We start from the raw sequence: 22560 nt of genomic DNA, 5'->3' as shown, positions 1-22560 counted from the left end.
ATTCTGTACCGATCGTTGAAGAGGAAACACGTATTCTTTTACAGTTTTCGGTAAAGCAGCCTGTGTTCAAAATATTCTAAAAAGTATCATTTTTTTACAACCCTGCAATAAAATGGCGGCGTCCGTGCCCTCCGAGGATCATATTCGTCGTTGCATACTTTTCATTTTCATGCGGGATTTAATGTAACAACAAAGAAAATTTGCGATGTTCATGGAGATGTATCGAAGGTCAACAAGTGTCAACGTTGGTTCGGAAGGTTTGCTGCTGGTGATTATGATCTCCCTGACAGGCCTCGAAGTGGACGTTGAATTTGATAATGACACCCTAAAATCTCTAGTGGAAGCTGATTCAAAATTAAGTATAGAAGAATTATCGAGAAGCCTCGGGTCCACATGGTCAACTATACAAAGGCACCTACTCGAAATGGGAAAGCCATATAGGCAAGGAATATGGGTACCGCATCAATTATCTGAGACCAACAAGAATATTCATCAATTTGCAGTTTATTGCTATCCAGATTTCGTAGAGATCCATTTCTTAGCAGAATCGTTACCGGAGACGAAAAATGGATTCTTTATGATAACATAAAGCGTTCCAAGCAATGGCTTTCTGAAAATCAAACCGCAATATCAACTCCTAAACCTAGCTTATCACTTCGAAAGGTGTTATTGTGGATTTGGTGGGACTGTCGTGGCATAATTCACTTTGAGTTGTTGAAACCTGGAGAAACAGTTACTGCCGAGTTGTATTGTCAGCAATTACAACGGCTGTATTCAGAACTATTGAAAAAGAGGACACCTTTAGTCCACAGAAAAGGTGTAATACTGCAAATTGACAATGCCCGGCCCCGTACAGCGAAACTCACTCAGGAAAAAATCAAAGAATTGCAATGGGAAGTTTTAGCGCACCCCCGTACTCACCGGATATTGCTCCCTCTGATCTTTTCAGATCTCTCGAGCATTATTTAAGAAATAAAACATTCTGTACAAGATGCAAGGAGGCACCTCGAGTCATATTTTGCTTGAACCCTGGATTTCTATAAGGGGGGATTGAAAACTTGCAGGAAGGATGGCAAACTGTCCTTGATAGTGATGGAGATTAAATTAAGAAATAAAAACCTGAAGTTTGTTTTAGATTTCAAAATAATTGATTGCTTATGGGCCCCCCTAATATTTTCGATTCAGCATATCGTGAACTTTGTTGTTTGTCCCGTGTTCCACGTCCTGTTTCCGAGCGGGATCGTGCGCCTCGAGACCCGGCCGATCCACGAACAGAAGTTTTTCACCGCGGCCACCAGTACCAGTTCAATTGTTCGAGCTGTCCGGCTGGAAGGCAACGAAACTCGTTCGCGATATACTTTTTTCCGTCGTTTTGCGCGCAAATGCAAATGCAGTCAAGGCCAGCGCAGCGGCCGGCCGTGCATTCGCGGACACGAGCACCGACGACCGCCTCGCGATAAAGACGTTCGACGCTTTCGTCTCCTAGCTTCCGAGCTCGAGCAGTTCGAAAATTTCATCTTTCTACAGAATTCGGTTGCACTCGCACCATTTTAATCGGACGTTCGATGACTTTCGAAAAAAGATTTGATTCCACTAAACTTTGCCCGCCGGAAGTCTTGCGATTCAGAAAACGCTCAGTAGCAATTCTTTAACACTAGAACTACCGGACCAGTCAAAATGACTGGTTCCTAATTTGTGCTTCTACAATTACTGAAATTGTAAAAACGTTTTCATCGGAAATTTTTTAATAAAAGTTTATGTACATTATAATAAAAGTTGCATGAAGTCTGAACGGGCACAGTCTTGTCACTGTTACAAAGCGATATATGTGTACGTCAGTCGCATTTATTCCTCGGTAGTTCTAGCGTTAAGCTGTGGATCTTCAGACTGTTCAGCCGTGACGTTAGATCGAAACGTGCCTCTTCTAAAGTGAAAATGTCTTTCGATAAGAATGTGAATCGGAAGATTTTCGCAATTAGCGATTAATAACGATCGAAAGACGCGATCGAGGGAAACCGCTGTTATCAGAGGACGCTGCGAAAACCTTGACACGAAATCATTTTGATACGCCATGTGAGAATAGCGGCGCAAAGTCACGTGCGACCGTCGAAGCGTCAACCGGAGACAAGGCGGACACGGTTATCGTTTCAGAAAAATTTAATAACAGCTGTTACGCCGTTTAGAACCGGTGATCACGGTCTATCGAGCTTGAAGAGTGATTGTTAATTGACAGTAGCGAACGCGTTCGCTGTCAACGCGTCTCATCGAATGCAACGGTTCCCGAAAAGATGCATTACCATAGAGAAGATATCGATATTCCGATCAGCTGTTCGTTAGAAACTTCGGAACTCGGGAAGTTGCCGGAAGTCCGAGGGCGTTGTCTAACACTCTTTGCTTTTTTCCTCGGATCGAACGCTATCTTTCCGGTGGCCGATCGTTGGTTCGCCGGTGCAAAGAGAATTGCTGCGGAGGCCGAAAGGAAGCCCGGCCCGTGGATATTAATAGAGGCCGAGGCCCGGTGGCGTCCGCCACCGACGAGCTTACACCCGTGGATATAAAAATATCGCTTTTATTTCTCTCCGCGTCCTCCCGACTACCCGTCTTTTTTACCGTTTTCCCGACGCCATGGCTCCCTTTTATTTTACACGATTACTCCTCCTCCCCGTCCTTCCTCTCCTCCTCAAAGTTTCTCTCTCTCTCTCTCTCTCTCTCTCGTGCTCCTCGCGCGGCGCCGCGCGGAGTCGGCCTCCATCGACGAACCGTTTCTTTTCACGCTCGCACGCCACAGGACCCTTCTTCCAGCCTATCAAACAGAGTTCATTAAAATCCGAGAATAATTCCTCCGCTCGCCGAGCAAAACGATACAAGCCGGAATGATTAGCGCGGAAGCAGCTTCGATCTTGGACGCGAAACTTGATAACCGGACTGCGGACATAGAGTAAGCGCATAGGCGCTTATTGGGTGGTTCGGAAACGAAATTTCGTTTTTTTTTTTGTTTATTTCGGCGAAGATGAAAGACGATTCTCTTACAGTGTATAAGTATTTTATTGAACCCTTTGCACTCGAAGCCATTTTAACTCGAAAACGAAACGTTTCTTCCGACGTAGAATATTTATAATATAATAGAATAGCTGTAGAATATTTATAATATAATAGAACAGCTATAGAATATTTATAATATGGTGCAATTTACTCGTACAGTACTGAAATGTTTAGTAATTGATTAAATGCAAAGAAATTTAATAATGTGAAAAATATTTTGAATAGTGATACAGTCATTTTTAGTGGCGCCTTGTACTCGCCATTCGAGTGATAAGGGTTAATTATATATTCTCCATTTTGGTGCAAGACCAAAGTACCCAATTTTGTCTATATCAGCTTCAACTGGACTTCTAGAACGTGGCGCATCTTCAAAATCAAAATTGCCGAAACGAAATTTTGCAAACTAGCTTTGGCACTGGCGTTCTGTCGATAAATCTTCTAATAAGAGTAATTTTTTTCGTGCTTGAACAGCATTTTCACCTTTTCGGTAGTAAGAAAGTAAAATATGCCGAAAATGCTGCTTTCAACTTTCCATATTTGATTGGGCACCGAACAAAAACTATTTTGCGCAGAATCAAACAAACTTTTTCACAAACAAGCCTTGCTATATCAGCTGTCAAAATATATAACGACAATGCGGCTTAACACTAGGTTTACGGAGCATTAAGAGTGAGTATTTTACATTACTTTATAAAAATAAGAAGAATGTGTCTATCCAAGTTTTCAGCCATTTGTTAAATAACACATACCTAAGGAAATAAGTTTGTTGTGTAATTCCACGTAGCGTTAAGAATTCCGATTGTTACGTCACTATTTTACTGAACTATGGCATTACTCTTATATGCATTCTACATTTTTTTTTTGTAATCGTAGTGGCTGTTTATTTTTTGGTAATAAAAAAAAAGATACGTGGAAGAAAAGTACGACGGAGTAATTCCACGTAGATGGATCTTCACAATCTCAATAATCGTAAATTAAAAATATTAGAACCCGTCATTTTAACGGGTCCCGTAAACCTAGTGTTCAGTGTGAAGTTGGCTGCGAGAAAAATACAATTACGTCTTCTGTTGGGAAAAAACGAAATCGCTTTCCGAACAACCCAATACAACAAAAATGAGTGGGCGCGTTTTGAAACACAGCAGAGGGATTAAAATGACTTGAAAATTGTCAATTTGTTAAAATTAGTTATGTAAGAATTTTTATTTCGCGTAAAAATCCGCAGTCTATTGATGAAAGATGTTTCGTCCCGTCAGACTTGTTCGAGGATTATCATTTACATTATTTTGATCAAATATCGTCGCATATATGGAACAAGAGAGTTCACGTACCGGTTTTGAGCCGACTGTTGTTGTTTTTGCGATCTACGGAGGAGTCTGCTCCGATCAGCAACGCCAAAGAATGCTGAGTTTATTCAGAAAGACTGATTAGAACCCTCCCTCGAATCTGTGAAACAGAGTTTATTCGAATTTCAGTAACAATCAACCGCAGGAGATAGAAGGTGTATAGGCGATACATTGCGTCAGTGCTTTTCTGATCTACGGAGGATTCAGCTCCGATCAGCAACGCCAAAGAATGCTGAGTTTATTCAGAAAGACTGATTAGAACCCTCCCTCGAATCTGTGAAACAGAGTTTATTCGAATATCAGTAACAACCAACCGCAGGAGATAGAAACTGTAGGTGATACATTGCGTCGGTGCTTTTCTGATCTACGGAGGATTCAGCTCCGATCAGCAACGCCCAAGAATGAATCCGTCGGAGGCCATCTTTACGGAAGTAAAGACGCCGTCTTTTCGCAAGCTGCAAAACAGAGGCCGTTAGAATTCGATAAGAATCGAGAAGTGGGCCACAAGGATTGAGAAAATGGTGGTTTTGCAAAATTGGCCAGGGATTCTGGATCGCTCGGCGTCGAAAGAATGCGGTTTCGTTTGCCGGGATAGATCATCCGGGGGATCGCGAATATTCCCCGGACGCTGTCTTATCCGTGTTTCCGCCTGGTTGTCAGCGGAACGGCCGAGAAAAGCCAGACAAGGCGGAGTGAAATTGTATCTCGATGACGAGGTCCGAAGATTTAGGAGCGCCATCGTAAATGCCGATTCGATTTCGGGAATGAGGAGAGGAGGAGAGGGGGGGCGACGGTGGGAGGCAGTTGCGGGAAATTTGCCAAAAGTCTGACCAGAAATCAGTCTTCCCTGCTGTGTGTCCGGCCGTGTGCTAGAGTAGCGTTTCTCGTGAATCCACGTCGCGGGTAACACGACACCCCGCAGTCATTCTCGTAATCGCCGAGCCGATTACGACATTATCCGTTATAGTTGATAGCGGCGCGTCACCGAGTGTTTCTCGCGCACGCCACTCCCTCCTCGCCGAATCTTCGCGTAAGTAGACGAATAATCGTTTCGAGAAAAGAGGAGCCTATCTATCCTCGGTCGCGGTCCGTGGACTATGAAAATAGCTCCGCGGCTCGATAGGAGGGTGAACGACAGCCACCTACCCTCCGATCTCGATCATTTTTCGACACAAATCTCAACGTTTGACGACGGTGTACCGCTTACAATTAGTTTCCGAGATATTCGCGAAAAACTCTCGGGTACAGTGAACTCTGTACTTGTGCGTCCGTGTAGGCGCACGCGTCAGTATTGGTGGCCACTCGAGCCGTTTATTTTGAATGTGACCTAAGTCCACTTATACTTGAATTGAGATATTTGAGGGTTTGTGGTTCAATAAAATTGGAAATATACGCGTAGGATAGGAATGTGTGATACTGCTTGAGTGTATCCAAAAGAGTTAAATTTACAGTTCCTATTAAAATAATGGGAATTATTAAGTGAATAATATGTGTTTTCTTATCAAAAATGGAGTTAAGCCACTTTCAAAGTTAACCCTTTGCACTCGGCGCTAGTTTCAATCTGAAACTAAATTTTTCTTCCGTCTTGCAATATTTTCATTTTATTCGTACGAAACTGATCTGATTTCTACGTATAATATTTAAATGTTTAGTAATCTATTAAATTGAAATTTTGTACTGTAAAAAATGTTTTGTAATATTTTTTGTAATTTCTTTGAAATAATGCCACAACAATTTCTAGTGGTGCTTCAGAGTCACCACTCGAGTGCAAAGGGTTAACAACCAGATTCGTTGTAAAATTTGCAAAAGTCCATTCGACATCATTTAAAATGCTCCAAATTGAAAAAACAATGCTCAATTTACTTTGTATATCTTTGCGACACTTCAAAAACACAATTTATGCAATTCAGAACATTTTCTAAGGGATTTGAAGAAGTCATGGTGCACCGGTGGTATGTATCATAGCAAGTCCATCATGTCCTTGTATTTCGCTGCTGTAATTCGTATTATATTTTTATAAAGTGGTGCCAATAAAATATTTTCGAACTTTCTTGGTCTACCCCGACGTGGTAGTCCAGGATTTTAAACATTGCATTCTCATCCATTGATGATTGATCTCTCAAAAAACGCATCCAGCATATTTTTAACCGATTTATTGTTTCCCCGTTAGAATTCTTCACCCTTTTCAAAACTGCGTCCTCCAAACGTTTTCTCGACACGAAATCCTCTTATTCCATTTCATTTAGAATAAAGTTATTACCTTCCCGGCACCTTCTGTTAATGTCCCACGGACATTATCAATAATGGATTGGACTTGGGCCACTTTCAAAGTGATGGTTTTAATTATTGAACTAACCGCGAAAACTTATGTGTATCCAAAATAATCGTATATACTCTGAATATATATATGTTGTTTATGATAGCTGACTTGAAGTTGTACACGTAATTACGGGCAACAGAAAATAATTGACAAATGGACTTAGGCCGCTTTCAAAATGAACGTCTCACTTATCTTCTGTTTAGGCACGGGAAATATCTGTTACAATTGTCGCATTTTTAATCGAGTTGTAACGGTCGTTTCTTTCAGCCTCGCGCATGCAGTTGCGCACGGGTCCTTTAAGCTCGTTCTATCCTCGTTTCAAAATGGCCGACGACCAATACCCAAGCTTAAAACGCGAATATCTTGGAAACTAAGCGGAAACTAAAACGTGCAAAGGAAGAGGTTGTCGAAAATTCCGGTTTCGACGAGATATCCAAAAATCATCCAAATCGGAGATTAGTATTGCAGGTAGACCTAGGGCGGATAGAGAGGCTATAGAGGACGGATATAAAACGGTAGCAGCGGGGTTAGTGCTACCGATAACCGTAATCGACGTCGTTAAGACCGCGCTTCGACGTCTACGTGATTATCAGTCGACGAAGAGGCGAGGTGAGCTCATTCCCGGCGATTCGTGCGCCGCGTCATCGACCGAAGTGTATCGTCTCGATGCACAAGGACTCTTTGTGGCGAACCGAGAGCCGCTTACGCTCGTCGACGAGCGTCTACGCGCTTCCGGGCCGAGTGTGTCATCGGATCTAATCGGCAGCGCCTCCGGGAATCGAATCCGCTTTCGGGAACACGCTCGTTTCCGTTTCCCCGCCGATATCCACTATCCTCCGCCCGCTTCCAAGAAGAAACCGCCCGCGTCCCCTGTTGCCGATGGTACCTCCCTGTTGTCCCACTTCCGTCGAATTCGCGAATCGCGCCACGGCAACCGGACCCTCTTCTTCTCTTTCGCCCGAAGCCATTTTCACGCTCGAACCCACGGTCGACCGGAGTCGGCGACAGATCGAAATCGCATCGCGACCATCGCTATCCTTCCTCGCGCGAAAAATCCTCGAATCTCTCGAGGCGAGATCGCGTCATCGGTATTCGGTACTATTCACTTCGGCACTTCGGTACCCGTAGAAGGAGCTTTACGGCATCGGCTATCCTCGTCGGTAGTGTTCCTCCTCGAAATTCCAGTATTTCTCGAGAAATTGAAATCTAGGAAAATTCTTATGAATCTCATTTATTTGATAACATATACATTCTGAAATTCTCTGAAATTCGTATTTAGAACTTTAGAAACACTGAATACTGAATTGAGTAATGAGTTTCTTGTTGTTATTCAAGAAGAAATATCTAAAAGAAGAGACAAGATTGTTGTATCCCTTATGAAATATCTGCATAATCCAGAATCTCTGCAAAAAGATTCAGAAGATACATTTTTTTATTTAACATCCAAGGCAGATACGTATAAAATGGCGAAACAAATTCCAAGCAGACTTTTTGGAAAATATAACAATGATTCTTATGAAAATAGTGAAAAACTTTCAGATTCTCAGGATGAGGAACTATCACTGGAAAAACATTTAGAATTAGAAATTGCAGACAGCCTTCGAGAATTTAGTGTCAAGAGTTTAGCCGGAGAAGAAAATAAATTCCGGACTCTAACAAAGGAATTCCAAATTTTTGAGTCCACTGGAAAAAGGACACCCAATCTTCAGCAACTTTTGGATGTTCTGTTTACGATAAAGCCAACATCCACGCAAAATGAAAGAAATTTTTCTACGGCTACAGATTTTGTTACAAAAAAAAAGAAGTAGATTTTCTGATTCTACATTAGACACATTATGCTTCTTAAGAAGTCATTTCAAAACAAAAGCGTAATGCCTCACATTATGAAAGTTTGGTAAAAGTTTCCCAATATATTTTTCGAGAATTTTCGGGAAATATAGTTTTATTTCTCATTTCTCGAGAAATTAAAAATGTTGAGAAGTCAGGAACACTACTCGCTGGATGTTCCACGTCGGAATTTGCATCATATTGGGTCGTTCGGAAAGTAATTTCGTTTTTTCTTTTGGTAAAAATGCAAGACGATTTTCTTACAGTGTATAAATATTTTATTTGCTTACACAGAAGGATCAATTTAGAGGACCTACAAGGTACATCGCCCAAGTGTCGTTTTGATCAAATGATTGGCCATACTCTCAAGTCTCAACTCGTTAATGAATGACTTGCTTACACAGAAGTATAAATATTTGATTTAATTACATATTCTCCATTTTGGTGCAAGACCAAAGTACCCAATTACCCAATTTTGGCCTTCCAGAACATGGTGCATGTTCAAAATCAAAATTGTCGAAACGAAATTTTGCAAACTAGCTTTGGCACTGGCGTTCTATCAATAAATCTTCTAATAATTTTTCTCTTGCTTGAACAGCATTTTCACCTTTTCGATAGCAAAAATTTAAAATATGCCGAAAATACTGCTTTCGACTTTCCATATTCGATAGGGTACCAAACAAAAACTATTTTGCGCAGAATCAGAAACAAACTTTTTCACGAACAAGCCTTGCTATATCAGCTGTTAAAATATATAATGACAATGCGGCTTAAGCGTGAAGTCGGCTGCGAAAAAAATACAATTATCTCCTCTGTTGAGAAAAAACGAAATTACTTTCCGAACAACCCAATAGTACCAACTAGCTTTTTCAAATCACTTTACAAATATTCTTTTAACCCATCGCCGTATAACAACGAGTCAGCAATCTACTAAATATGAATGCTTTGTCTCCCTTCTAAGACGAATTTGAAATTCTATTCTTCTATGAATATTTAACATTGGAGCCCTAAATGAGACTAGTGTATATTTCTCTATAATACCAACGGGACCAAATTTATTCAGATTTCATAGCAATTTTGCGAATGGTCCTAAGAAAGTAAAATTGCTAAACAAGCGTGTAAATAAACATACCGAATCGCTATCGGTTGCTAACCCCTTGCACTACTATTTATTCTGTGATTATAATGATTAGAAACTCTTCATCGTTCAGAATTTCATAGAAAAGAAAAGATAGTTTATATTTACTCTATGCCTATATATATATATATAAGACAAGTAATTATTCGGTGGGATAAAGTAAACGGAAATATGTTTCTCTGTAAACAAAGTAAATTTTGTCTTTATTCATTATTCAACAACAATTATTTACACTATTTACAACCTTACCTGTAAACAAAGAAACGACAATTAAAGTTTACTATTATCACTTCTTTATCTACACTACTAATCTTTGGAAATAATAACTTTTAATCTTTATATTTTGCACGTGTGCTCTATTGCGTGATGACTATATCTCTCCTCAATTCTTCTACCAAGCGCCGCTCCATCTATCGGTGACTAAAATAGGAGACGCGCGGCAAATTCAAAAACTAAAGAAGGTATACTTTCTTTACATATATACACATCAACTACAACAAAATTTATCTCGGTTTAACCAGTTAACTGCGTCCAACGTGTACACACGTCAGTTCAAAACTCAGTTGCGGTGCATGAATTGTTAATTTCTTATCGAATAAAACTCTAATTCTTTCTCATTTTGTTTTATACTTTTCTCTTAAAATTGACAATGGCGGCATTCGACCTGATGCGTATACTCCGTGTGATTTCAAATCCGCGCCCTTGGGGGATCTTTAAAATTAAAGTTGTTCAGAATCTTCGTCACAAGTCAGAAGTCTGACTCGATATTGTAGGGCAAAGGGTTAACAACGGTCGGAAGCGTTTTCCGGGAGTGACTGGCGTTGCACCGGTCAGACGAGCAACCGGTAGGGCCACCGATAAAATCTAGGGCGAAATAGGACCTATCAGGGGAGAGAGAGACGCGACAGCAGCGAGTACTATAATGTGACTTATATCCTTCCGAACGCGTTCCCTTTCATTCGGTCCGATTCGAACCGGTGTCACTGACCGAGGCCCGTTCCCTCCGGCCGCGACTCGACTCTGCTCGGTCCACGTTTTTCGAGGCTGTATCAACCGAGAAAGAGCGAAAGGGAGAGCAAAAGAGAAAGAGAGAGTGAGAGAGAGAGAGAGAGAGAGAGAGAGAGAGAGCACGTATGAACGGAGCCTTAAGCCCTCAAAGTGAGAGAAAGAAAAAAGAGCAGAGATGCATTCCAGCATGGAATGTGGGATGGATCCGTCTCTGATAACCCGCCCATTGGAATGCGTACCTCGTACACCTTGGCGTATTCTCCCTCTCGGTTCGACTGCATTCAAGTGCATCTACTTGCGCCCGCGTCACACATATTTCGGCTCTATTTTTAGACGCGTCGTTATTAATAATGCCCGGCAGCCTAACTAGCTACCGGACGTGGCTCCACCCGCGTCCTCGAACGCGTTTCCTAAGCGTGAAAAATCTTCGACGCGCGCACTAATCTTTCTCGCGACCACCACGTAATACTTTCAATTGAACAATTCAATGAACAAAACTGGGGAAAAACGACACGCGAACGCGCCCGTCTTTTGCTCACTGTTCGAGAACGATCTATTCTCCGCAATGGGTCATTTTCCAGAATCTGGAGAGTCCGGATATTTCTATATATTTTCTGCACTACTTTGGACGAGATTACAATATTTAAATATTCAAATTTTTATTGCAAGAAGAAGACGACGACGAAGCGCCTGTAGTCGTGTTTTTTGGAATGAGACATACACTAACGAGCAAAACTGAGTCTACACTATTTGAAGCAACATAACTTTTTCAAAGTTCGATCAAATGACTTGAATTTTATTGAGAAGTTAGAAGGATTAGTTTGTTAGACGAGGTGTAGAACATTTTTGAAAGAAACGGAGCACTAAAAGTGACTATTTTACATTACATTATAAAATAAAGAAGAACGTGCTGCCCAAATTTTTAGCCATTTTTTTTTTAATAACATACCCAAAGAAATGAATTTGATGAATAATTTGTCGTGGATGTATCTTTAGAGTCTTAACAATTGTAAATTAAAAATATTAGAACCCGTCATTTTGACGGGTCCCGTAAGCCTAGTGTTAAACGTAAACTTAACCTAAACATACTTCTATATATATATATATAGAGAGAGAGAGAGAGTATATTTAAATTAGTCCAAATAACTTTAGCGTTTTTGAGAAGTTTCAGACGAGGTGTAAAAAATTTTTGAAAAAAATTTGAATCGCAAAAGAAATAGTGAAAGTTGGTATTTTTAGCTTTTTTATCTGAGCCTGTATTGAAAATTTAAAAAATGTGTTTGATTCGCTTCAATAAATTATATCCATGCTGAAAATTTCACCGATATTGGTTAATTCGTTTATGAGTTATAAACGATTAGAAGTGCGATTTTCCGTCGAAAACCGTGAAAAATGGCAGTTTTTCCACTTTTAAGCGACCAATTGAAACTTTTTGCAAAAATTTTTTACACCCCGTCTAATAAACTAATCCTTCTAACTTCTCAATAAAATTCAAGTGATTTGATCTAATTTGAAAAAAGTTACGTTGCTTCAAATAGTGTAGACTCAGTTTTGCTCGTTAGTGTACATACAGATATGTAGATACATACTTTTTAAGGAGATTGAAGGTACCAATTACAATTACAACTACTTTGGACAAGATATTTGCCAAGGTATCAACCTGGTACTCTACGAATCAGCAAATTTCACGTTCTCTGAGGTGTTCGCGAACCAAAAGAAGAATAATCGAATGTTGAACAGAGTCGAATCCGATGAACGATCAGAGACGAAAGTAAAGCGTAAAGAAATATAACCTGTCGTTTTGCAATGCAAGTGTTTGCACCGACTGATAGATGACCAATGAAATAAGCGTCGAGAACCAGATATCGCGTTTTCTTTGCTATTATCGCCCTGATCAAAAATTTGCAATCTTATCGACGATAACCAACCCTCCTATGACGCACACGGATTATGCGTTTCTGCATTTACAGGGAAATTCCCTGACAACTCAAAATTGAGAAATGGCGATGTGCGTGTGTAAAAAGAAAACGGAGGAATTCGTCATTAATTTCAACATCAGGTTAAATAATAAAATAGTCTTTCCCGTCAGCTTGCGAGGTGTTCAACCTGTGTTTTAGAAGTTTTTGCAAAATTAACATAAACATTTTACAGAAAACGTCTGATTCACTGTGTCCTACGAAGATGGAAAATGTGCTAAATATGTCTGGAGGATTTCTATGCTTCTGGTTTTTGAATGTAATATAATATAGTGGCTCGCAATAATATTCGGACAGTTGTAAAAGGATGATAACTGTTGCAAGACTGAACCACACGACTTGGATTTTTTGAGGCGTTAGATCAATTAGTTCATCGCACGGAGAGAAAAAGAAATTTTGCAAAAATTGTTATCGGACAGAATTGAAGAGAAAATACTAAAAGTATCTTGTTATCTTTCTTATATTCTTTTAGTCTCACTAAATGTATCGACTAAGTTCTTGAGAAATTTTGAAAAATGTGCACAAAAGACCCCTTTACTTTCTTAAGATGGCGGAGTGTTTGCGAATATTGTGATTTTTTATCACCAGTTTCACAACCCTTGAGAAATTTTGAAAAATATCGAATAAGTTACATTGCACTGTAAATACCGAAGGCTAGATATTATAGGTACGCAAGGGCAGATATTGAAGGATAGATACAAAACATATTCTATCTATATACATATAGGAGCTACCTAATACTCTCGGGAATCCCTGATACTCTCGGGAATCCCCAATATTATCTGGAATTCCAATATTTTCGAGAATCCCGGTATTTCCGAGGACCTGTCCCGATCCCGAAAAGCATCGGGTCGGGACTAAGGCGTTAGGAGTCCCTAATATTCTCGGAGGTCCCTAATATTCTCGGGAATCCCCAATACTCTCGGGAATCCCTAATATTCTCGGGAATCCCTAATGTTATCTGGAATTCCGATATTTTCGAGAATCCCGATATTTCCGAGGACCTGTCCCGATCCCGAGGGGCATCGGGTCGGGACTAAGGCGTTAGGAGTCCCTAATATTCTCGGAGGTCCCTAATATTCTCGGGAATCCCCAATACTCTCGGGAATCCCTAATATTCTCGGGAATCCCTAATATTATCTGGAATCCCGATATTTCCGAGGACCTGTCCCGATCCCGAAAAGCATCGGGTCGGGACTAAGGCGTTAGGAGTCCCTAATATTCTCGGAGGTCCCTAATATTCTCGGGAATCCCTAATATTCTCGGGAATCCCTAATATTATCTGGAATTCCGATATTTTCGAGAATCCCGATATTTCCGAGGACCTGTCCCGATCCCGAAAAGCATCGGGTCGGGACTAAGGCGTTAGGAGTCCCTAATATTCTCGGAGGTCCCTAATATTCTCGGGAATCCCCAATACTCTCGGGAATCCCTAATATTCTCGGGAATCCCTAATATTATCTGGAATCCCGATATTTCCGAGGACCTGTCCCGATCCCGAAAAGCATCGGGTCGGGACTAAGGCGTTAGAAGTCCCTAATATTCTCGGAGGTCCCTAATATTCTCGGGAATCCCCAATACTCTCGGGAATCCCTAATATTCTCGGGAATCCCTAATGTTATCTGGAATTCCGATATTTTCGAGAATCCCGATATTTCCGAGGACCTGTCCCGATCCCGAGGGGCATCGGATTCAGACAATTTGGGAGTCCCTAATATTCTCGGAGGTCCCTAATATTCTCGGGAATCCCCAATACTCTCGGGAATCCCTAATATTCTCGGGAATCCCTAATATTATCTGGAATCCCGATATTTCCGAGGACCTGTCCCGATCCCGAAAAGCATCGGGTCGGGACTAAGGCGTTAGGAGTCCCTAATATTCTCGGAGGTCCCTAATATTCTGGATGCTACCTAATGCTCTCGGGAATCCCGAGAAATGTTCAGGTCTGTAGAAGCTTTTATAGAAACCGTCGCAATGTTAGCTCCGCGTCATACGAGGGTTTACTGCATCGGTGGAGATCTGTGAAAAAAATGCACCGCAAAATTCATTTTTACCTCGAAAATTAAGGTGAAAGTATCGAAAAATTTGAGTGACGAGTACTATACGACGCAACAAAAGAAAATTTTTCAACACTTTGACCTTGATTTCCAAGGTCAAGGTGAATGTCGCGATGCATTTTTTAAACAGATTTCCACCGATCCAGAGGTCTAGAATCACGCTATGGTGGTCGTGACATATAATTTTTATACACCCTGCGCAGAGAATTAATAAGCGAACGCGAAGCTGTACTATTAGCGCTGCTCGGCTGCGAACGCTCCAAAGAGAGATACAGGGTGAGTCACCAAACGTTAGCACCTGAAATATCTTTGTTGTTTCTAAAGATACGTAAAATATGGTAAGGACACAGTTGAGTGGTAAAATGGGGCTGACACGATGCAAAAAAAAATTTTGTTTTTATGTCATTTTTTTGCATGGAAAAGTAATTTATGCGTAGTTACCGGCATCACATACCAATTATAATGTTTTAAATATAATTCTCTAGCTTCTTGAATTATTTCTTGGAATTTAATAATATTTATATTTTCTCCGCTTGAGCAAATGTGAGCAGATTTAAACCAATGCGAAATTAAAGTTTAATGTGCCACCAATTACTGTAAAAAAATTCACGGGTGTACTTTGATGTACTTTCTTTAAAACTCTAATCAAAGTTGATAAATGTTGAACATAAAAAATTAGGACAAACTGCGACAATTTAAAAAAACTTTTTGGGAGATTGAAGGTCTAATAATGCTAAACACACCCTGTAAAAATCAAATTAAAAAACCAAATAGCTTGCGAGGGACGCATGTTTTCAAAAATGCGCGGAATTTGACAGTGAAGTTTCAGCCTCAATTTTAATAACAAATTGATTGATTCAGTTAAAATTTAAGGCAGTTTTAGAAACTACGTTTTGTTACGAACATTTTAGGATACATAAATTTGCAGATCTTACACTTTGATTTTCGGACTTTTTTTTTCCATTGGACGACACATTGTGCGACGGTGTTATAGGTTCTATCGCGAGTCCGACATAAGCGTGCCCTTACGCTATTATTACGCGAGGAGCGCGGCGAACCGCGAGACATGGTGTACTCGCACGGAACACGCGTACGTCGACGAGTACGCGTGCGAGTACGTGCGCGTACTCTCGTTCATTCATCGCGGTTCACGGCTGCGACGGCTCGGCTCGGCTCGGCTCGGCTGGGCCAGAGAGCGCGGAATGAAAACGGCCGGCCAGATATGTCATACGCCGAAGACTATACGCGCTGCACCTTGATGGCGCATAGCGCATTCTATCCCTCGGACCGAACCTCGCGGTTCGAGGTGTACGGGCGATGTGCGTGTGGCCGGGGCGGCGCGTACGTGTGTGTCGCTTATTTTTAGACCGGTCCAGGACTATTTTTAGAGGCAGGCTTTCACGGTGCCCACCAAGCTTAACCCTGACTTACGTCCTACGTGGTCGCGGACCTAGGGACAGCCCCGTCCTCCGGCTGTTCAGAGGTTCGTTGCTCATCGACCGAATGGGTTCCGAGTTCTCGGACTTTCCGCTCTGACCGGTGCACAGTGTGTCGCCCAATGGAAAAAAGTCCGAAAATCAAAGTGTAAGATCTGCAAATTTATGTATCCTGAAATGTTCGTAACAAAACGTAGTTTCTAAAACCGCCTTAAATTTTAACTGAATCAATCAATTTGTTATTAAAATTGAGGCTGAAACTTCACTGTCAAATTCCGCGCATTTTTGAAAACATGCGTCCCTCGCAAGCTATTTGGTTTTTTCATTTGATTTTTACAGGTTGTGTTTAGCATTATTAGACCTTCAATCTCCCAGAAAGTTTTTTTAAATTGTCGCAGTTTGTCCTAATTTTTTATGTTTAACATTTATCAACTTTGATTAGAGTTTTAAAGAAAGTACATCAAAGTACACCCGTGAATTTTTTTACAGTAATTGGTGGCACATTAAACTTTAATTTCGCATTCGTTTAAATCTGCTCACATTTGCTCAAGCGGAGAAAATATAAATATTATTAAATTCCAAGAAATAATTCAAGAAGCTAGAGAATTATATTTAAAACATTATAATTGGTATGTGATGCCGGTAACTACGCATCAATTACTTTTCCATGCAGTTGAAATTATTAAAAATACAATTGTTCCTATTGGCAAATTATCCGAAGAAGCTCTAGAGGCTCAACATAAAAATATAAAATATTTTCGGGAACATAATACCCGCAAGACATCAAGAGAAAATTCAAATAAAGACCTATTAAATCGTCTTCTACTGGAGTCGGATCCAATTATTGCGCATTATAAAAAAAAAACATACGAAAAAAGAAAAAAAGGATTTTGCAGATATAAGAGACTATTTATTATTAAATGAAACATCCTACTTATCAGATTCCAACTCAAACACTTGTTCTGATGATAGTGAAGCTGAAGTAGTATAGTACGTACACATATTATTTAATAACATATTATCTATGTTAATTTATTAATTAATTAATTTATTCATTTTATTTATTTCTAGGTAAAATAAAGGAATTCTCTTAAGGATTCCTAAGTTTTAATTCCTCCTTGTGAAGATTTGAATAAGTAATGTATACAGTATTGTACTTTTTTTTTAAATTTTCGTTAAAATTGTAAACTACGTTTTATGCAGTAAAAAAACATAAGAATTTATTAAAACATAAGAGTTATCGCAATTAAAAAAAAAATTTTTTTTTATATACCAATCGATTCGCCCTTGCATTTTATTTCAAAAAGTATTAAGGTACTTTACTCGAAAATTTCATAATTTAAGAGTTATGACTTTTTTCCCGAATTCCCATATACTCGACACACTGTGCGGTGTCCAACGAGGACTGCACCCTAGACACGGTTCCAACGTGTTTTCTACGATTGTTTCGTCCTCGCAGGACCAGTAAGAGACGGTGACGTATCGTTGGGAGGATAGGTGATGCCACCGGTCTGCGATCGAACCCATAAGTGATCAATTATTTTGAAATCTTAGACGAACTTTGTAGTAAATTCAAGTTTTTAGTTCTTAATTTAATCTCCATCATTGTCAAGGACAGTTCGCCATCTTTCCTGCAAGTTTTCGATCCCCCTCTTATAGAAACCCAGGGTTCGTCAAGCAAAATATGACTCGAGGTCATCGTAATTCTCTCTTTTCTTAAGTCGTGGTAATAGAATGGAAATCCATCCGGGCCGTCCATATTGAACTTCTTTTCGTCCGTAAATAAAATACGTCTCCATTTCTTCTGCCAGTGAATACGCTCTTTTGCAAATGTTCATCGCTGCTCCTTACGATGTTTCGTTAACGGAGGTTTCTGCTTTATTTTCAATCTTTGAATAAACTTACACGTCTCAGAAAGAAGAGAGATAAGCGAGCAGAAATATAAAGGTAATATAAGGAAGCGTAAACCAAAGATAACAGAGTAGGAAATGGTGCAATAATCGGAATAAGAATAGGAACAGGCAGAATATAGGTAGAGTAGTCAGGGTAGGGATGGGTGAGTCGAAGAGGGAAGGGGGGAGAAAGAGAGAGAGAGAGAGAGAGAGAGAGAGAGAATTAATGCGTGGATAAGATAGTTATTTTTTGTATTCATAGGTTATTGTAAACCGAGTCCAATTCTTGGCCGTAAGGCTGAATAAAGCAATATTATTATTATTATTATTATAAACTTACACGTCTGAGGAACACGACGAAAACTTCGGACATTTGCAGTGATGCCTGCTTTTGAGCAATTTCACGTAACGTCAATGTTCAGTTCGAAGCAATACGAATAATAGCACTTTTGTCCCGTTCTGATAATGTTGGCTACAACTTTTTTTCCTTCCATAGTTTGCAGGATCTCTGAATAAATCATATACTACCTTGCGACTTCTTATAGCAATCTTTGTAATCTCGGAAACGGTAACATTTTGACTTTTTCATTCAATAATCCTTGCCAGTTTAGTTTGACTTAATATTTTTCCCATGTCGACGTTCAACTTTAAAACTTGACGTTTGTTGTTAACTGCTTGGACACTCACAAACTATTGAAAGATGCCACCACAAAGCACAAGTGTGCTATCATTTCGCCCCAAGCATTTGTATATTTCTTCTGCTTGCTCAGAAAGCTAGCAAGGTCAACCTTATTTATTAACATGTTTCGTCTCTCCGGATCGTAACAGTTATGATATTCTGTACTAAATTCAGAAATACTAAGCAATCTTCAAGAAATTAAAGATGGCACGCATGTGCTATCATTTTGTCCGGGACTGTATATGTCGGATCGAGCCAATTATTACAATCTAGAAGGTTCGATCTACTACAAGAATTTTATTTTTATTCAGAAACAATTTTCTTCGTAGACGAAAATTCCAAAATTCGAGCAGCTCGTTCTCGTGCAAAACTTGCGCGATTTAAATGTCTGTATTTCCTGAAGAGATCGAACGCCAGGAAAAAGATGGCTTAGACCCTCCCTTAACCAATTAACTGCGGAGTTTAATTTTAAAAATCCCTCACGGACGCGGAACTAGTACCAAGCAATGACGAGTATACACGTCGAACGCAGGCCAAATGCCGCTACTATAAATTTTACGAGAAAAGTAAAGCAAAATGAGAAAGAATTACATTTTTATCCAACAAGAAATGAACAATTCGTTACCGTCAACAATAGAGATTTGATCCGACGTGTATACACGTCAAACGCGCCTAACTGCTTAACACTTCGATCGCCAAACTAGAAACCCGAAAAATTCCATAAAATCAAAGTAAGTTATTTAACGAAATAAAAACTGTAAAAAATTAAATGTATAATACTGAGTAATCCTCCAACTTTCTTGCATGTTACAGATCCTAATCAAGTTTAGTACAATGAATATACACTAACGAGCAAAACTGAGTCCACACTATTTCAAGCAACATAACTTTTTAAAAATTAGATCCAATGACTTGAATTTTATTGAGAAGTTAGAAGGATTAGTTTATTAGACGAGGTGTAAACAATTTTTGAAAGAAGTTTGAATTGGTCGGAATCGCAAAAGTAATAGTAAAAGTTGGTTTTTTTTAGCTTTTTTATCTGAGCCTGTATTGAAAATTTAAAAAATGTGTTTGATTCGCTTCAATAAATTATATCCATGCTGAAAATTTCACCGATATTGGTTAATTCGTTTACGAGTTATAAAGAAAGTATTTATTTTACACAATGTAATATATTAAATGTATTTTATTTTATTTTATTGTATTTATGGCGCGCGTTATGGCGAGCGTTATGGTTGATTTGTTTTATTTTATTTTGATATATTGTTATTATTTTATATTTTTAGGTCCGTTTTTATTATGTTATTATACTTATTATATTGAAAAGCGACAGTAGCTCTCTCTCTCTCTATCGGTGTAATTAGTGGTCTGCGATTTTGCGAGTTGAAGGAGATGTGTTGTAATGGGATTGTAACCCTGAGGGGAACAATAAATGAATACGATACGATTGGTTAATTCGTTTACGAGTAATAAACGCGTAAAAGTGGAAAAATTGCCGTTTTTCACGATTTTCGACTTAAAATCGCACTTTTAATCGTTTATAACTCGTAAACGGCTTAACCAATATCGGTGAAATTTTCAGCACGGATATAATTTATTCGAGCGAACCAAATACAGTCTTGAAATTTTCAATACAGGCTCAGATAAGAAAGCTGAAAAAAAACCAACCTTTACTATTTCTTTTGCGATTCCGACGAATTCAAATTTTTTTCAAAAATATTTTACACCTCCTCTAACAAACTAATCCTTCTAACTTCTCAATCAAATTCAAGTCATTTGATCTAATTTTTAAAAAGTCATGTTGCTTCGAATAGTGTGGACTCAGTTTTGCTCGTTGGTGTATCAACGTAAAAATTCATTTTATCAATTTCAATAGCACGCGTGTGCTATCATTTTGTCCGGGACTGTAGCTGGAAGAAAAGCGACAAAAGTCGCTGGGTCCGCAAGGGGTTGAAGCCTGCAATAATCAGACACTATCCCCTGTCTCTGGAGAGAGAGAGAGAGAGAGAGAGAGAGAGATCTTGCGTCTTCAGCAAGTTGATAATCGAAAAGGTTTTGGTCTGCGATCCTGGGGCATCGACCTACATTCCGGCGCGCCAGGCCGTTGGAAAAATGATTAGGCGTCTGTGCACGCTTGTTCGAAGTGGCCGAGGCAGCCGAGCGTGGCTCCATGTCGTTGGAAATCTCTCCCGATATAAAAATACCGGTAATAAATCACCGGTCGTATTTATAGAAGGGGACCGAGGCCGGCTCTCGATCTCGCTGGATCTATTAATTGTCCCCGAATCCGTCGGGTACACCGCGGAGGATATAAAACCTGGCATGATCTAGCCGCGGGTGGTTCCTTAATGAGTTTTACTTGGCGTTCTCTTTTGTCCCGGCGCGGCGCGGCTCGATCGATCGCGGCGCTCGCAAGATCGCGGAGAGGATCCCGCGCTGCTCCCCATCGATCTCGCGCCGTTTACCAAACATATTAATAGCGTAATTAACCTCGCGCGCAATCACGCGGCCGTAAGGTTGCGAGCGCGAGGTGTAACGCGCGATAAATTACGATGATTTACGGCGACCCGTTGATCACGCGAGGTGATCCATTTCCTTAATTGCCGGGCGGCGCGGCGCGCAACGCGAGGAAAGATAAAGCGTCGCGACGCGACAAGTACACACCAGCGTCGCGACTCCGCGCTACCGTCATCCCGCGCGAGCCTAATCAACGCGTTCGATCCCTCTGATCATCTCAGTGGAAGACAGATCTTGCAATCTGTTGAGAACAACCGATTTTCTCCGCCGTAGATCGATAATATCCGAAGAGCTTCTTTCGAAGCTTCCCAAACGAAATTGAAAGTACCAACGAAGCCGCTGTTGATATTACAGCAGCATGTCGCACAAAAATATGTACTATGAAAAATATGAACCTAGCGACAGCGAGTGAATCTAGTATTTCGAATTTCCTGGTCTAATTGAGATGCGAGTTTAGGACCAAGCTTGTTAGTTTCGCAAATTGTGTATCCAAAGGAAATATCTTGCATTTAGCCAGTTCGAAAGATCGTGAAGAACAAACACAGAGGATCGTTCCGGGAAGCAAAAACGATTATCGTTCGCATCCTTCGATTTCGCTTTCGGAGCTCGTTTCGCGCGAATGATGGAGTACAGTACTCACGATAAGGTAGAGTGACTACATTACCGACAAAAAATGGTTTTACGTGCTTCAAGTTTTCGTCCTTAAATAGGAATATTTTGTCGCTGGTAAAGGGCTCGTTTGAAAGAGGAAGGTTCAATCTAGTGCGCCCCGCTCATGAGCTGACGAGATTGTGCAGATATTTGCTAATATAAGCGTTCGAAGTAGGCCAAAAATTGAACCAAGACTCTGTAGATTCGCGATAAGGTAGAGTGACCACGTTACCGACTAAAATAGGCGAAAAATGGTTTTACGTGCCTCAACTTTTCGTCCTTAAATAAGAATATTTTCTCGCTGGTAAAGGGCTCGTTCGAAAGAGGAAGGTTCTATCTAGTGCGCCCTGCTCATAAGCTGACGAGATTGTGCAGATATTTGTTAATATAAGCGTTCGAAGTAGGCCAAAAATTGAACCAAGACTCTGTAGATTCGCGATAAGGTAGAGTGACCACGTTACCGACAAAAATAGGCGAAAAATGGTTTTACGTGCCTCAACTTTTCGTCCTTAAATAAGAATATTTTCTCGCTGGTAAAGGGCTCGTTCGAAAGAGGAAGGTTCAATCTAGTGCGCCCTGCTCATAAGCTGACGAGATTATGCAGATATTTGTTAATATAAGCGTTCGAAGTAGGCCAAAAATTGACGATGCGCATGCCGTGGAATCCGAGCATT

General features: G+C 40.2%; 2 protein-coding genes across 4 annotated transcripts in view; one reads left to right on the top strand and one right to left on the bottom strand.

Moving 5' to 3' along the window:
* The window catches only part of LOC143365785 (PDZ and LIM domain protein Zasp), a 78092-nt gene that overhangs the window by 17827 nt on the left and 37705 nt on the right, over positions 1–22560 (top strand). The gene's annotated exons all lie outside the window — the stretch shown is intronic.
* The window catches only part of LOC143365858 (uncharacterized), a 111093-nt gene that overhangs the window by 74722 nt on the left and 13811 nt on the right, over positions 1–22560 (bottom strand). The window lies entirely within an intron of this gene.

The sequence above is a fragment of the Halictus rubicundus genome, chromosome 2 (genome assembly GCF_050948215.1).
Source record: "Halictus rubicundus isolate RS-2024b chromosome 2, iyHalRubi1_principal, whole genome shotgun sequence".
Taxonomy (NCBI): Eukaryota; Metazoa; Arthropoda; class Insecta; order Hymenoptera; family Halictidae; genus Halictus; species Halictus rubicundus.
The sequence above is the reverse complement of the archived record's forward strand: the minus strand, read 5'-3'. Positions and strand labels throughout refer to the sequence as shown.